The 18,410-nt window shown below is 38.6% G+C and overlaps 1 pseudogene; it reads left to right on the top strand.

Annotated features, from left to right (window-relative positions):
- The first annotated feature begins 2,796 nt into the window (after positions 1-2,796).
- Positions 2,797-4,740, top strand: LOC120514345 (annotated as a pseudogene).
- Positions 4,741-18,410: the final 13,670 nt, after the last annotated feature.

Raw genomic sequence — 18,410 nt, 5'->3', positions numbered from 1 at the left:
GTGGCTTACTGCAAAATACTTTCATGTAGGAGTTATGATATACATGAGTGAGATATTATTTAATGAGTGAGAGTGGAAAATTTAAAGTATATGGATAGATAGAAAGATGCAGGTGTATTGCTGTTAATATTAAAGAGCCCCCATAGTGTTTCTTCTTCATACATTCAGTGTATGCAGCATTGTTCACACTGACATTCAGTTTTGTTTTAATTCTCTCCTTTGCTATGGCCTCTGGGGGGGTCCAGAGTGTTTCCCATAACTGAGCCTCTCATGAAGTCATGTTACCAGCCCAGCACACCACAGCATAGAGCATCATACTGGGCATCACAGAGTTGTAGAAGATCTTAAGGATATCACTACCCACATTAAAGGAATGCAGTCTCTTGAGGAAGAAGAGCCTGCTCTGCCCTTTGTTATATAGTTCCTCTGTGTTACAAAAACAATCCAACCTGTCATTGATGTGGACCCCTAAATACTTGTAGGAATGGATTACCCCTACTTCCACTGGACCAGACATAAAGGCTGTTGGTGTGGCAAAAGTCAATAACCAGGTGTATGTGTCCAACAAAAGAAGTCTGGCTACATTCTTGTACCATTGCTCGCGTACTAACGTGTCAGCATAGCACTATCAGATCTAAACACTAGCATGGAGAGTTGCTCACAAACTGAAGAGTCTATAGCTGCAGGTGGAAGCTGCCATCGCACTTTTCGTAACTGATCTTTTCCTGAATAAGGAGTTGCACATGTACTTTGTCAGCATGCCCGTGTCAATCAAACACAGGAAGCTCTGCAGTCTACTTCTGACTTTACGCTGTAGGAAGATACTGTAAGTAAATAAATCAAGGTAAATAACATTCGATGTGGCTTTTATATAAGTAACAATTACTGTAAAAGTTTTTCATATAAAGACCATCACAAATGGAACTTTGGACGATACCTCGGCATGCCCTGTTGTTTCTTTGAAGGACATGTGTGTGGCAGATTTACGGGCAGGACGACACACCACCTCTTGCTGCACCCAAATGGTACCATCTGTTGCCTTTACGCCTGGTGCAGCTGCATTATTCTTATGTATGACTGGACATTTCTTGTGGGGAGGTCTTTGGTTCTCTTTCTCTGATGTAGAACCCTCATCTGAGTTCACCTGGGCTATATCATGTCTTTATTTGAAAACAGCAGTGTCAGATCGGGGAGAGCGTGAATGTGACAGAAAAAATAAAACTGAATAATAATAATAAAAAAAAAAAATGCTAACCTTTACAAGTACCATAAATTTACACCGGCTGTTACAGACTCAAATTAAATGTATGTTTTTATTGTACAATAGTAACAATAAGAGCAGCTCACTACTCAAAACGGTAATTCTGGGAAGCGGTCGGAATCAAACCCGCAACCTCTTGATTATGAGTCAGCAGTTCTCACCACTGCACCACCCAAGTGGTCATGGCAGTGTCATTTCCTAACCCGATTTCTTTTTCTTATTCTTGAATAAAAGCGCACTTGTTTTGTTATACATGTACCTTTTTTGAAAGTGTTTATTTGATATCAGGACTTCAGTCTTTATACATTATGCACTTCATGTCAAAATTTTGTTGTTAGTACTGTACCATGAAAAAAGTTTGTTTTAGGTATGTGTTCAACATTTCTTGCATTTCTCACATTTTCTGTCATCCTACATTTACCCATATCATTGTAGACACAGAACACACATGAAATGCATGTGTTCCAAATAACGATATATTATTTACCGTATACAACTCTAGGCTCCTCACACCCAGATAAACAAGACTTGAACTGGGAGAACTATTTGCCTGAGTTGAGCTGCGGTGGTGGGAAGATGGGATAGTAGGCTGCTTGCTGCTTGTGCTGATCAACACATTTACAAAAGAAAAGACCCTGATGGAGAGGTGTGAAAGAATTTAAGGTGGCCCGGGATTACAAGTTTTTTCATTGGCTTCAGGAATTCTAGTGTTAAGGACTCAATGACTAACTCCAACTGGTCCAGCTGATATTCTGTGTGTAGCCTCCTCAGTTGTCTTCTTATGTGGTCTTCAGATATGGACAGTTTACAGTGATGGTCAGAGGTGGATTGTCATGTGCCATTCCAGTTAACCTGGTAAGGGGTTGTTGATGTAGTACAGATGGTGTGGGGAGACTGGTCTTTGGAAGAAGATGGCAGTGGGAAGGAAAATCTATAAAAAAATTGGTTCAGGGCATTAGCCACATCCCCTTCTAGCACCTGAGTCCTGGATTGCTTGAGTCCCGTAATTATAACCAGTCCATTCCAGACATTGGTGTTATTAGCTGTGTAAGAGTCAATCTTAGAAACTTAAAGTTATATTCATATAAGTCTTTGCTTAATTAATCAAAAACTTCCTCTTGTGTTAGGGTCAGCACCGACCAGTTTTACTTTTTAATTGCATTAAACTACTACCTAATTTTGTTTATTGCATCAAGGCTTTTTGACTTTGTCAGGAATCTGTATTTAATTAAAATAAAACCAAAAAAAAAACAACAATTGTACTAATATATAAAATGCTCTGGTGAAAATGATTACCTTTGTGTTGGTAGGGTCAGTTTTGACCCAGTTATAATTTAATGTTATAACACAATAGTTAGGGTCAAAACAAAAATCATAAACACACTTTGAGGGGCTTCTCTCTTTGTCTGTGTGTCTCCTTACCTGAACAAACAAAACAAACAAATAAAGACAGACATGTAAGGCTTGCATAAGACAAATTTAGTTTAGCGTTGGTGACTTTCAGAGTACACATCTCCAGTTTGCAGCAGTCAAAAATGAGAAGAAGATTTACAGTAAGCCAAGCTCTGGATCATATCTTTTCTGAAAATGAGGCAGAGGACACAGGACAGCATAGTGATGCAGATGAGCAGGTTTCCGAGGAGGAAGACATTGTAGAGTATCTACCAGAAGGCACAGACACATCTGATGAGTCTGATGAGGAGGTCACCGATGCTGAAGCTGCACTCACTCCTGTTGAAACGTTCAAATCCAAAAGTGGTAACATCTGTTGGAGCTCAGTACATCCTGACAAACATGGCAGGGCAGCTGCTGCAAATGTCATCAAAATGACCCCTGGAATCACAAGGTTTGCTGTGACGAGAGTAAGTGACATCAAGACATGTTTTGATCTGTTTATGCCATTGTCACTAAAGAAAGTCATGATTGCTATGACAAACCTTGAAGGAAAAAAGGTTCATGGTGACATGTGGAATGACATTGATGAGAAATACCTGGATGCTTATATTGGTGTTCTTCTTTTTGCTGGTATTTACAAATCCAGCAATGAGGCCACTGATAGTCTCTGGGATGTGTCGACAGGCAGAAATGTTTTCCGGGCAACAATGTCACTTCAGTCATTTCGAATGATATCAAGAGTCCTTTGATTTGACAACAGAGAAACTAGAGAAAAATCTGACAAGCTTGCTCCCATCAGGGATGTCTAGGAAAGGTGAGTGCAGCTCCTTCCACTGATGTTCAACCCAGAGCCAGAGGTAACAGTAGATGAATGTTTTGTCCCTTTCCGTGGAAAATGCCCTTTCTGGCAGTACATGCCAGGTAAGCCAGAGAAATACGGCATAACAATTTGGGCAGCCTGTGATGCAAAAACCAGCTATTCATGGAATCTGCAGATTTACACAGGCAAACATGCAAGTGGCATTCCTGAGAAAAATCAAGGAAAACGTATAGTCCTTGATATGGCTACTGGACTGCGGGGTCACAATATCACTTGTGACAATTTCTTTACCAGCTATGACTTGGGCAAGAACCTCTCAGGTGGAAACTTACCATGGTGGGCACAGTAAAAAAAAAATAAACCTGAGCTGCCTGCCGAAGGAGTTTGCATGTTCTCCCCGTGTCTGCGTGGGTTTCCTCCGGGCGCTCCGGTTTCCTCCCACAATCCAAAGACATGCAGGTTAGGTGGATTGGCGATTCTAAATTGGCCCTAGTGTGTGCTTGGTGTGTGGGTGTGTTTGTGTGTGTCCTGCGGTGGCTTGGCACCCTGCCCTGGATTGGTTCCTGCCTTGTGCCCTGTGTTGGCTGGGATTGGCTCCAGCAGACCCCCGTGACCCTGTATTCGGATTCAGCGGGTTAGAAAATGGATGGATGGATGGATGCCTGCCGAAATTTTGCAGGTGAAGGACAGGCCTCCACTTTCTTCAAAATTTGCTTTTACAGACACCACCACGGTTGTTTCATATTGTCCAAAAAAACACCGGAGTGTGATACTTATGTCCACTTTTCACAAAGACGCAGCTGTCTCATCAGCAAGTGACAAAAAGCCCATAATTATCTTAGACTATAATAAAAACAAAGGTGGAGTGGACAACCTGTACAAGCTGACTGCCACCTACACTTGCCAGAGAATGACCAGGAGATGGCCAATGGTTGTGTTTTATAACATTCTAGATGTGTCTGCATACAATGCATTTGTGTTGTGGACCCACATTCACCTAGGGTGGAACTCAACCAGAAAAAACAAGCAGAGAATGTTTATTGAGGAGTTAGGAAGTTCCCTTTTCAAGGCACACATTGAGTGGAGGGAACGGGTGCCCCGGGACCCAGCCGCTGCAGCCTTAGTCAGACAGCTGCAGAGCTCACGTAGCACTCCTTCCACACCATCAGCAACACAAAGAGCATCAGTGCCAGCATCCTCTTCGGCCAGCACTGCCTCAACATCAACCTACAGCCACAGCCACAACCCCACTGAGGCCACCTGATTCTAAAAGAAAAAGGTGTCAGGTCTGCCCTAGCAATAAAGACAGAAAGACAAACATACTCTGCTTCTACTGCAAAAAATATATTTCCAAAGAACACACTAAAAGTGTCACTTTTTGCTGCACATGCATGTTCTTGCACACAAAGACGTTTTTTAGAATTAGTGCCTCATTTCTGTTGGTTTGATTTGCTTGATTGTTCGTTGTTTGTTTGACCTTCCAAATCCACATTTTGAGATTTACTTGTTTAGCTTTCCATTTATATTAAAGTTATTTTTGAAAATACTTTTTTGCCTTTTTCTTTGAAATAAATATATATGGGTCAAATTTGACCCGTAACACCATAGATTTTACTATAGTAATTAATATTATAATAAAAAATATATATAACAAATTTATTTAGGAGATGTGTTCTAATACCCCTCAGTAATAGTCAGGTAACATAACAACCTTTTATTTATTTAAATAATTCTCTTGAGGTTCATTTAATCATTTTTTAAAATTGATAACGAGAGGTATGTTGTTAAAGTAAAAGCAAAAATATTAAAAACATTCTTTTAATGGACAAGGAAACGTAACAAAGTAACCAAGAGGTAAGGAAAAAAATTGGATGATAAATAATTGTTTTGAGGGTAATATGGCTGATTAAAGACACGGGTCAAAACCGACCCGTTAACATATGAGATAGTAACAGAAAGTTAACATAAGAGGAAGGTTTTAATATAAATAGAATATTAGTTTCACATAGTTACTTAGGTAGTGGTATATTTTACCTCCTGTAAGCTAACGATGAATAGAACTTTCTTAGCTACACTTTTAAATACAGAGTGTTGATTAAACAAGTTAGAAAATATTCTCTCTGCTAGAAGCACGAACTGTTAGATTAGTTTACAAGTAAAACATTGGCATACAGTTTTCTGACTGATTTACAAACATTTTATAAAAATATAAACATTTAAAAGTATGAATGTATGGCCATATAGAGAGAGAAATGAATCAAGATAAGTAAGTCTTAACACAACTTTTTTGTAATATCATTTTTTTCCTCTGTATTTTTGTTTTTGATTTTACTATTACTTTTAACACAAAGATACTTGGTCTGTGGAATTACTCAAACACATGTCATGCTATTGCCTGAATAATTTTATGAAGTAAGCTGAAGCTGAAGAATTTGGAAACTTTGTTACATGGTGGCACAGTGGCACAATGTTCTTGGTTTAAATCCCAACCATAAATTAGCCTGGTGTGGATGTCTGCATGAGTTCAGTGCACTGGTACCCTCCTCGGGGTTTGTGCTTAATGCTTTCAGGTCAGGATCTGATCCCCCTACCAAAAACAAAAATTCATTTAAGTGAGTTTCAAAAACAGATTCATTCATGGTGGGCTTTGTTAAGTTACAGCCAGGGTTTGTTCCGTGGCTTCTTTTTTTCTGTTTTATTGTTATTTTTGTTGTTTAAGAATTATTACATTCCTTGCCTTTTTTAAGTTATTTTTGTTATTATTTTTCTTTTTTTATTATTTAGTATTTACATGTTGTGTAGTTAAGTTTCCTAAATATGTTCCCTGTATAATATTGGTGGATACTGTGAAAAATAAATTCACAGAGCTGTTCTCAGGATGGGGCGGCACAGTGGCGCAGTGGTAGCGCTGCTGCCTCGCAGTTAGGAGACCCAGGTTCGCTTCGCCGGGTCCTCCCTGCGTGGAGTTTGCATGTTCTCCCCGTGTCTGCGTGGGTTTCCTCCCTCAGTCCAAAGACATGTGGATTGGTGATTCTAAATTGGCCCTGGTGTGTTTGTGTGTGTCCTGGGTTGGCACCCTGCCACCCCGGGACTGATTCCTGCCCTGTGTTGGCTGGGATTGGCTCCAGCAGACCCCCGTGACCCTGTGTTCGGATTCAGCGGGTTGGAAAATGGATGGATAGATGATTGTTCTCAGGATGGAGCAAGAAGCCTTTTATTTCACACATGGAGCCATGCAGCACAGAAATGGCAAAGACTGAATTACAGCTGCTAATTACACTTTCTAAATACACAGTTAATTGCAGAAGTATGTGATTAACTTTCATGTTCATGTAAGTTACTGATATATGGGGCCCTGTGGTCAGAATGTTTTTGTTCTCAGACTTTTCTAGTTGTAACCTTGTACGTGTCAGCAGGTTGAGAAATGGGAAAGACTAGGTCACAGATCAGAGCCAGAAAAAAACCCTTGCTGATAATAAAAATTGCATTTGACAGTTCTCCCCTTGTTTTTCTCCAGAACTACAACAAACATTACCTCAAGCAACAGATTCAGGCAATTCTGCATTAGCAACATAATGAAAATCAGGAGGGAGAATGGAGGTATTCACCATTACCTTAGTAAGAGAGGGAAATAAGACTTGAATTAAAAATACTGTAATATAAGGGAAATAAGACTTGAATTAAAAATACTGTAATATAACAACATAATAATTTCAATTAAAAGGTTAAAGGTTATTTCCACGCTAAAAAGAAGGTAAAAAACACAACATTTTGTCTGTATAGCCTTCATCAGGTGTGCTACTGAAAAGAAAAAAAAAACGGGTGTCATATACTGGTGGGAAAGGAAGGAACAAAGCCAGGGCAGATAGTTTCAGATACTTAGGTGTTCACATCACTGAGGACCTGACCTGGGGCCTCATGTATAAACGGTGCGGACGCACAGAAATGTTGCGTAAGAACTTTTCCACGTTCAAATCGCAATGTATAAAACCTACACTTGGCGTAAAAATACGCACTTTTCCACGGTACCTCATACCTTGTCGTACGCAAGTTCTCCGCTCAGTTTTGCAGACTGGCAGCACTCAGCTTCAAAGCAGTGCTACTGTTCCTGTGTGGTTAATCCTTATTTTCCTGGTGCAGCTTTATAAATAAAATGAAACTAACCGCATATTGTTTATTAGTGTAATGCATCTGATTGTAATTAACTTGTAATAATATAATGGTCCAAAGAATAGCCATAGAATTCCAAATACCATAACTGCTTTAGCGTTGTTACTCTCACTGCACGTTCTTCTTCTTTTTCTTCTTTCAGCTGCTCCCTTTAAGGGTTGCCACAGCTGATCATCTTTTTCCATAATACTCTCACTGCACCACTCGGAGTATTTATATCACTGTATCTGAGTGTGAATCACAGCAGCAGCTGATCGGAAAGAGAATTATCGGGATACAGACTCAAGCGCACGCTACCTCAGCCACGGCAAAACGTTTCAAAGTCTTTCCTGTACAGACCTCGTGGTTCAGAAACAGTTTCATCCCAAGAACTATAAACGCACTCAATCAATTGCTCCTTGTAGAACTGTTTGCACTTATAAGTACAATTACCCCACTGTAAACTTGCACTACAGTTATAATATTGCACAACCTGAGCCACTTTATAAAGCGCGTATTTACATATGGTGACAATATCATTTTTAAGATGAAATATGTTTATTATATTATACAGGTAAAACTTTAACTTGATTTAAATAATCTATATTCTTCACTGGGACTGGCGTGAAGGATAGAATAATTAAACATGTACTACGAAGATATTTCAATGTTCCTTAAATGTTTTAAAGAATTGACGCTCTAAGCTTACAGATGGCTTAACGTCTATTTCAGAGCTGATTGTGTGGCGATCGGTTACTTGGAGAAAGAAAAGCAAGGACTGCAGGGGCGGCCATGCCAGTATATATTGAATATAAAAAAGAAAGAGAAAATAACGACACAGCTAAAAATGCAGCGGCAAATTTCAACAAAAGTTAAACGCTTGTGTCATGAGCACGAGGCGGCTATGCAGTGTCCACAACAGACGTAGCCATCCACTGTGCATAAGATACCATATTGACATTGGCGGGCAGAGGACCACCGATTCTTACTCTGCCCAGGGTCGCTACAAGCTTAGAGCCGCCCATGAGTACTGCTGCAATAAATTATTTCATCGAAGGTTGCACACAATCACTGCGCCGTGAAACACATGTTTAATAATGTGCTTTAACTCCTATCATCATGAAAATGATATCACGTATACATCTCAGTATTTTAGTTATTCAGAGAGCTGTAATATCACGAATGTAATGGATTCTGTGTCCAGTCGGAGGAAGAGAAGCGGTTTAAGAAGCAAGTAGTGATTCACACACATGGAGCACATAGAAGATCACATACAAAACAATACTTTAATTACGATGTGATTTGAGAAACTGGTTAATTAAACAATTTTAAGATGACGTTTATGATGTTCTACTTTAATGACAAAATAAAGTACATGATTAAAGTGGAAATTTCGAGATTGAAGTTGACATTTCGTGTTTTTTTCCCCACTATGTGCCTTTTTTTTCTCTGTAGTCTAATAAGCTTTTTTATGACACTCAGACGGTGGGCTATGACTCGTCTTTTCACGGCGACTGATATCTGAGCTTTCAAGTTTCTCCAACATGCTCTGTAACTCGATCAACTTCCTTTTGTTGATTATACCATGGTTAATAAAAAAAATAGTATGTTTTTCCTTTGCCTCCAGTTGGTATTCGCTGAAATTCTTATATTTTCTCCCATGCTTTTCCCATTGTCTTTTCACAGAAGGCTAAGCTTAAGGGCGATTTATATTGATTTGCATATTCAAAGAGGCGTAATTCTGGGAGGAGTTGGGGCGGGACAGCAGGCGCGTGCACAAACGTTACTTTTCATGCTGACCAGGATTTATGTAGCGGAAGAACGTGGAAGTTGGAGTACGCACAGATTCCTGCATCTGGATTTTTCTGTGCGTAAGCACATTTCAGCTTTTGTGCTTACGCCATATTATAGTGGCTGTGAAAAGCAGAGTCGTAGCCCACCATCTGAGTGTCATATGAATGCTTATTAGGGTACAGGGAAAAAAAAATGCACACAGTGGGAAAAAGCACGAAATGTCAACTTCAATCTCGAAATTTCTACTTTAATCATGTAGTTTATTTTGTCATTAAAGTAGAACATCATAAACTTCATCTTAAAATCATTTAATTAACCAGTTTCTCATATCACATCATAATTAAAGTAACACTACATGCTTCTCAAACCGGCTTTCTTTACCTCCAACAGGACACAGAATCCATTACATTTATGATATTACAGCCTTCTGAATAACTAAAATACTGAGATGTATACGTGATATCATTTTCATGAAGATAGGAGTTAAAGCACATTATTAAACATGGATTTCACGACGCAGTGATTGTGCGCGACCTTCGATAAAATAATTTATTGCAGCAGTATTCAGGGGAGGCTCTAGGTTTGTGGCGGCCCTGGGCAGAGGAAGAATCGGTGGCCCCTTTGCCCGCCAATGTCAATATGGTATCTTATGCACGGCAGATGGCCACGTCTGTTGCGGAAACTGCATAGCCGCCTCGTGCTCATGACACAAGCGTTTAACTTTTGTTCAAATTTACCGCTGCGTTTTTAGCTGTGTCGTTATTTTCTCTTTCTGTTTCATATTCAATATATATTGGCGTGTGCGCCCCTGCAGTACTGTCTCTTTCAAACATACTAACCTCCAATTCACGTCCTTCCTTTTATTTCTCCAAGTAACCGATTGCCATACAATTAGCTCTGTAATAGACGTTAAGCCATCTGTAAGATTAGAGAGCTGATTCTTCAGAACTTTTCAGGAACATTGAAATATCTTCGTTGTACATGTTTAATTATTCTATCCTTCACGCCAGTCCCAGTGAAGCATACAGTGCGAGGCAGGAACAACCTTTAATTATTAACAATTATTTAAATCAAGTTAAAGTTTTATCTGTATAATACAATAAACATATTTTGCTGCATTTCATCTTCCAAATGATATTGTCACCATATGTAAATACACGCTTTATAAAGTGGCTCAGGTTGTGCAATATTATAACTGTAGAGCAAGTTTACAGTGAGGTAATTCTACTTATAAGTACAGATAGTTCTACAAGGAGCACTTGATTGAGTGTGTTTAGAGTTCTAGGGATGAAAATGTTTTTGAACCACGAGGTCCATACAGGAAAGGTTTAAAGCATTTGCCGTGTGAGAAACAGTTCAAATAGGAAGCATGGCTGAGGCAGTGTGTGCTTGATGCTGTATACCGATAATTCTCTTTCTGATCAGCTGCTCTGAGTGGTGCAGTGAGAGTAATATGGAAAAAGATGATCTGCTGTGGCAACCCCTAACGGGAGCAGCTGAAAGAAGTAAAATAAGGTGCAGTGAGAGTAACAGTGCTAAAGCAGCTATGGTATTTGGAATAGTTTGACAATTCCGTGGACCATTATATTGTTACAGGTTAATTGCAATCAGATGCATTAAACTAATAAACAATATGCGGTTAATTTCAGTGTATTTATAAAGCCGCATCAGGAAAATAAAGGATAACTACACAGGAACAGTAGCACTGCTTTGACGCTGGGTGCCACCAGTCTGCAAAGCCGAGCGGAGAACTTGCGTATGAGGTGCCATGGAAATGTGCGTGGTTTTACGCCAAGGTTAGTTTTTATACATTGCGATTTGAATGTGGAAACATTCTTACGCAATATTTCTGTGCGTACGCACCGTTTATACATGAGGCCCCAGGACACAGTCTATATGAAGTTTGCATGTCTATTTGGGATTTTCTCAAGACACTTCTGGGTTACCTTTTAAACATGTCCACATTTCTTTAACTGATGATTCTAAATTGGTCTCATTTGAGTCCTGCAATGAAATGGCCACATAGCCAGGGATGGCATTTGCGTTGTGCCCGTTGCTGCCAGCAGCACTGTACTGGATTAGGCACATTTGGGAATGCTATGTGATGACTTAGGTAACACAGTATTATGTAATTCTAATTTACACACTATAAATCCCACTGTGTAAGCTAACTTAAAATGTAAAGGCTGCATTGCAGATCACCATATGCAATGAGGCTGAAAAGGACAGCGGCTACTGCAAAAAGATTCCTTGTCAGTCAGTAGCCTGATAGGAGGAGATGTCTACTTTACAAGTGGCTAAGATGTCTGTATTCTGGCTTTTGAATGTAGCTCTCAATAACTGAGTGAGCACATGCAACTGAGAAGGGAGTCACCTGAGCCAACCAGACTGCCATCCATTATCCTTTGCAGGTTATTGGAAATTAGAACACATACTGGCAACATTGTACATTAGACAAGAATAAACCCTGGACGGGACACGAAATTAAGAAATTGGTGTGGAATAGACCATACAGTAGTATCATGTATATTTCACTTTAGTGATACTACAGCAAATCACTCAAGGAAAGATTTTACAATTTAATACCACTGAGCGTATAGTACAACAATACAGATTCAAGTATATTAAATTATTTAATATTTGTTTTGTACTGTATGCAAATAAATGTAGATTAAAATGAACAGGAAAGTGGATGAGGTGAAGAATTTCAGTGATATTTAATTTAAAACTTTGGGTCAAAGGAAGCAAATGAGAGGCACAGACAGAATGGTATTGGGATGGCTTAATGCCTGTTTGTCTCTGCCTTTACAGATCTACAGTAGATGGGTGTGTGTCTGTGTGTGTGTGTGTGTGTACATCATTTCATTCTTGTCATTATCCAGCATATGCTTTAGTAGGGCAAACAAGCTGTTCGCTATCTTCATTTATAAATTTCTTGAGTGTGTGTGGGTGTGCATGAGTGTGATTGCATGTACCTGCGAGTGCCTCCATGTGTGAGAACAAGTTTATTTAAATAAATTGTCTGAAAAACTAAAAAAATCCAAATAAATAGGCTTTCTTCTATAACCAAGTAGATAAGACTGCAGAAATCTGAGTTAAATTAAACAATTCATGCAACAGTTATCATTAACCACAAGTCTTTTGAAGGATATGGGGACAAGTGCAGGACCAAACTCGAAGAAAAACATTAGGAGTGGAGCCTGCAACAAGCCAAACACAAAGCGACTTGTTGGATTTTATTGTTTTAATATGTTATTTTCATGAAGGCACTTTTCTAACTAATTTCTCATTATCATTTCCATTATTTTGAATGGCACAAAAGTAAGACTTACTGGTCGGTAATCACCAGGCTCCATGTTGTTCAAGGTTGGAGTCACATTTGTATCTTTTCAGTCCTCCTGCACTTCTTCTTTTTCAAGTGACTGCTCAAATACACCTAATAAGAGTTTGTAGATGGTGCCTTTCATGTCTTTCAATGCAAATTGTAAAATCCCATCACATCTGAAGGTTTTATTAGTCTGTTATGTATCAAGGACTTCAAGCACATGCGACTTTTGTTTCTTTAAAGTCTATAAACTGACAGTTTGTTTTTGCATCTGCATGGGGCTTTCCATTTGTTTCTTCCTCTACAAATACTTGGGTGAAATATATGTTTAGTTTGTTTGCTATTTCCTTCTGTGGAGCAGACCTCCAAAGACAAATACAAAAATGCCAGAACAACCTTAACTCAGGTCTAAGCCCCAGGTTTACCCCTACTGAAATAGCAGGCTTCAGGCCGATGTAGGCGCAGAACTCAGTCTATTAATGTTCACAAAAATATCTAAATATCCAAAATATCAAAAAGAAGAGAGGAATAAGACTTTAGAAAAACACTTTTGCTAAACAGAAACACAGGAAGTTCCTTTAATATTCAAATATTGATTAAAGAATTTTAAAAGATGCCTAAAAACAAAGCAGTGTCAAAAATAATGTGAAAACAGGTTTGTTTAAATGCAAACCAAACAAAATGCAGGGGTTCAGAGCCAGAACATCCATAAACAAAAACCACAAACACAATACAGGAAACCAAATGAAACAATTCCAAAGCTCCTCTAAGAACTTCAGCTTCCCTGATATACTTACTGGTGCCATCCCTAAACTGCACTGTATAGTGGCCCTGTCTCCCTGGGCTCCAATAAATAGGAGACATGGCTGATAATAAGAAAGTATTATATAGAAACTTAACTTAATTACACAATCTGTATCTATATATAAAATGCAAAGCTGACTGAATTATTCACTCACTCATCAATTAAAACACTATTTCCCATTTAGTTAACCCTTTGAACACTGAATCCCCAGTGTAACTATAACCCTAGCCTCCCTATCAAGTTTCAACTATTTTGAAAATCAAATATTTTGATTTATAAAAGCAAATTTTTATTATATATTGATAATATGATGATAAGCCACAATGTTATAACAAAGGTCTGATACTACAGAACAAGCGGTATCACTTTCTGTCTCAAAGTTTTTGTCATTTTCTACCATTCACTATAAGAACCTAATGCTAAAACTTCAAGTTTGAGTAATATGCTTCAAAACAGTTTTTAGTGTCAGAAGCAATGAACAAGAACACTTCAAATATTTTCCACAATCTCCTGATCAATCACCACACGCCTCGCCTTCTCCATGTGGCACTCACTTGTGGCATTAAGTGTCCAAACTCTCTCAGGTGCAGCATGCCCTGCTCTGGGGACAGTGGCAGGTGGGTAGTTTGATGGAGTGGTACACCTGTCACACTGTTCTATGGCGAGCTCAGTTAGGGGGAAGAATCCTCATGTGAAGTAGAAAGGGAAAAGCTCTCTTTGCCTGTTTGTACTTCTCTGTGTACACTAAGCATCTATTATTTTGAATTGCTACCATGCTAAAGTACAACTAAATCTTTTCCGTTTTCTACTTAAGCTATGCGAAAAAAAATAAAAACAACTGACTTATAGCTAAAAAAAACAACAGTGTAATCTGTGCAAGCAGAGTAACAGCATAATTAGGCAGTAGTATATAATGTGTGTAGTTTAATATAGCAAAGGCCAGTATTCCGGCGAAACGGGGTATGACAGTGATAGATAGGTGGGCTGATAAACTGGCTTTTCTTGTATAAACCGCTATGTGGCTTCCCAAAAAACCAGCCTGATGAGTTTGAATGGTTAAAAAGCTGAAAATTAGCTGGATGGTACATTTAGGTCAGTATGTATTTGCTAAGGTCAGGTCATTTTGATATATCACTTTTAAGGCGTTAAACCCCACCCCATGCAACAGAACAACTAAATACACCAAAAACTGCCATGACACATTGGACAGAAATTTGGTAATGTGTTTTTTGGTTTATAGATACACTTTTTATTTCTTGATATTTATTAATATTATTCAAATTTATATGTGCCAGCTACACTAAAAGCATGCTTTAAGCAATTGATGGATATAGCAGAAGTGATTGATGAGCCACACGATTAATTGCAGTCTTGAACAGGAAAAAATAGATGTGATCACATTGTCAAATGGTAACAGAAATTTTGGTGTGGCTCAGGGAAAAAGAAAAACTCAGAGTGGTTAGCAAGAGTTCATCTTAAAATTAGCATGTGAATTTCTACTAGAAATTGTGTTGTGATATTTAAATCTACTGCACTGCAATCCACGCCATTCATGTAACAAATGGGGTACGCTATATATATATATATATATATATATATATATATATATATATATATATATATATATATATATATATATATATATATATATATATGCACTTCAAATATGCTTCATATATATATATATATATATATATATATATATATATATATATGCACTTCAAATATGCTTCATATATACAGGAACACTGACATCACAGGGCTAACTACGTGCTAAATGATAAACGCATTTTTAGGAGTCTGAACCAGACAACTTTTAAAATGTGTGAATACTGTTGTACCTAGATCATCTGACACGTTTTAGATGTTTAAGTACCAAAATTAAGAGAACCGTTGATAATTTGGCAATATTTTCTTTTCAAAAGTGTATTGTGCAAACTGGTAAATTACTACAGGCAAACATTTAATACAGCCATTTAAAATAGTCCAGTATGAAGAGTGTTTGAAAGCTAAAAAAACAGTAACAGTTTCAGTATTGGTAGGTCCTGGACACAGATAACCATTATTTATCTATTTACACTAAAGCATGTCTGTACAGTATGCAGCAGGCTATCAAAGTAAATATCGCCTGGTATGAATTTGATCAAAATCATTCACTTCTATTATAACGTTCAATTCATTTCACGTAAATGTGCAGCCTGTAAACATCAAAGATATCAATCGGTTGCGATGAGTGCAGAATGCAGCTGCTAGAATCTTAACTAGGAAAAGAAAATCCAAGCACATCTTTCCAGTTTTGATGTCACTGCACTGGTTACCCGTGTCATTTAGAATTGACTTTAAAATACTGCTTATGGTTTACAAAGCCTTAAATAATCTCGTTCCATCTTATATTTCAGAATGTCTTTCACCTTACATTCCAAATCGTGACCTTAGATCTTCAAATGAGTGTCTGCTTAGAATTCCAAGAGCTGAACTTAAAAGAAGCGGTGAGGCAGGCGGCCTTCTGCTGTTATGCACCTAAAATCCGGAATAGCCTGCCAATAGGAATTCACCAGGCTAACATGGTGGAGCACTTTAAAAAACTGCCAAAAACCCATTATTATTTTAACATAGCTTTCTCATGGCTTCATTTAAGTGTAACCCTAATATTCTGTATATCCATTTAATTACTGTTTTTATCATGGCTCCACAATCCGTACTAACCCCTACTTTCTCTGCTGTTCTTTTTCCAGTTTTCCTCCACCAGCTGATCAAAGCACCATGCAGTCCTTACATTGACGGATTGAAGGCCAGATGTCCACATGACCATAATTATTTAATTCTTCCACGTGACGCCTGTAAACCATGAGGACTGATTTAGATCACTGATGTTAGGTAGAATGCCCGGTGGGGGCTGGGTGGTCTTGCGACCTCTGAACCTCTTCAGATTTTGGTTCTTTTTTCTCTTTTTACTGTCCTTCCTGGCCATCAGGCCTTACTTTATTATTTGCTACATAATATTGCCTAATGTTATTTTTATATTTTTATTTTTTATAAATGTTTATTTCTTCATCTTGAAAAACACTTTGAGATACATCATTTGTATGAAAATGTGCCATATAAGTAAATGGTGTTTTTATTTGTAAGAAATTAAAGTAAACTACAATTCAGTGCATATTACTTTTGCTGTAATGGTACAAGACTACAGATTAGAATCAAACACGTAAGCTAAGAAAATATGTAAGAGCTGCACTACAGATCACTTAGCTTACAATCATCAATCATCAGACAGCAAAAGTCCTACCTGAGAATGAATGACATATTTTCTGTTCATTCAATACTCCTTTTCATATGTCTGAGGAAAAAAATGCCTGCGCCCAAAAGTAGGGCATCATTAGACAAACAACTGCTTGAAAGAACGCTACGGTGGTACTTAAAGTGCTTCAACACAGTGGATGGACTTCTCCTTGCATTTTTTCCAACCATTTTTCTACATTTCTTCTGTCCAAACCTGAACTGAAGTACTCTCTCTTATGTAAAAATAAATAAATAAATAAATACATTAATAAAAATAAAAAAAGACAAGGACAAAATCTCCAAAGGGACATAAACACTAGACATTAGACTAGAATGCAATCACTTTGTGTGTGAGATCTCTGTTTCACATAGGTAGATAGATACATATGAAAAGCACTGTATAACTGATAGATAGTGTGAGACTTGCCCGAACACCACCAGTCGGAAACTACATCTTTATAAAAGTCACGCGTTTATTTGTCACCTCCAAATACAGGATTAAAGTCCCGAAATCACACACAATGAATATAGCAAATAAATCACCCCAATAAACCTTCTTTTCTTCAGTCTTTTAGCCGCCAATCTCCTCCTGGGAGCTCCGTCCTGCTCCCACTCCCGACTCAAGCTCTATGACTGTTAGGAGGCGGCGCCTTTTATTTCCCGCCCGGACGTGCTCCAGGTGGCTGATGACGAACTTCTGGCAGCACTTCCTGGTGTGGCGGAAGTGCTGCCCTTTGCACCGGAAGCACTCCAGGCATCCCTGGCATGTTCCTCCGCCATCTTGCCGAGTATGGCGGAAGTAACTAATTCCAGGTCCCACAAGGTTTAAGGTGCCCTCTGGCAGTGGCCATGGGTCCCAATGAGTTATAATCTTCTCTCTCTTTTCCCGTGGTCCTCTCCTGCTACAGGGCGGTTGTACCCTCGTGGCCCGAAAGCTATTCATGCCACCTTCCGGTCCTTTAGGCGTCCTCGCCGGGTCAAAACCCCAGCCATCTGTGACAATAGATAGAATGAATTTGGATTTTACAGAAGCACAATAAATATTACATCATGACTAACAATATATCCCATCTAATACTCACCAGAACAAGTAAAAAGATACAATATTTCTGAGTACAAATAAAAAGAGCAATTCCAGTCAGAGTGAGGCACTACATGGGTGTGCTGCTATAGATATAATGGAGCTCCAGTTGCATCTCTTGACACACTTCTGCTGAGTAATTTGCTCACTGAGAGTCCTCAATGTCGGAGTGTCAGACAGAGCATGTGCAGCATTGCTCATAAAGGCTATCAGTTTTGCCTTCATTCTCTCCTTCACCACCACCTCAAGTGTATATCTCATAACTGAGCCTACTTTTTAAATCAACTTGTGGATTTGGTGGATCTTTCTTAAAGTGATGTTACCACCCCAGCACTCTAAAGGGTAGAAAATCAAACTGGCCATCATAGAGTTGTAGAAGATGCAAATGCTGTCATTACACATATTGGAGTAACGCAGTCTCCTAAGGAAGAATAGCCTGCTCTTACCTTTGCTCTATAGTTCCTCTGTGTTCTGAGACTAATCCAGCCTGTCATTGATGTG

Source organism: Polypterus senegalus, chromosome 14 (genome assembly GCF_016835505.1).
Source record: "Polypterus senegalus isolate Bchr_013 chromosome 14, ASM1683550v1, whole genome shotgun sequence".
Classification (NCBI taxonomy): domain Eukaryota; kingdom Metazoa; phylum Chordata; class Cladistia; order Polypteriformes; family Polypteridae; genus Polypterus; species Polypterus senegalus.
Note: the sequence above shows the minus strand (reverse complement) of the source record. Positions and strands in the feature narration are given on the sequence as shown.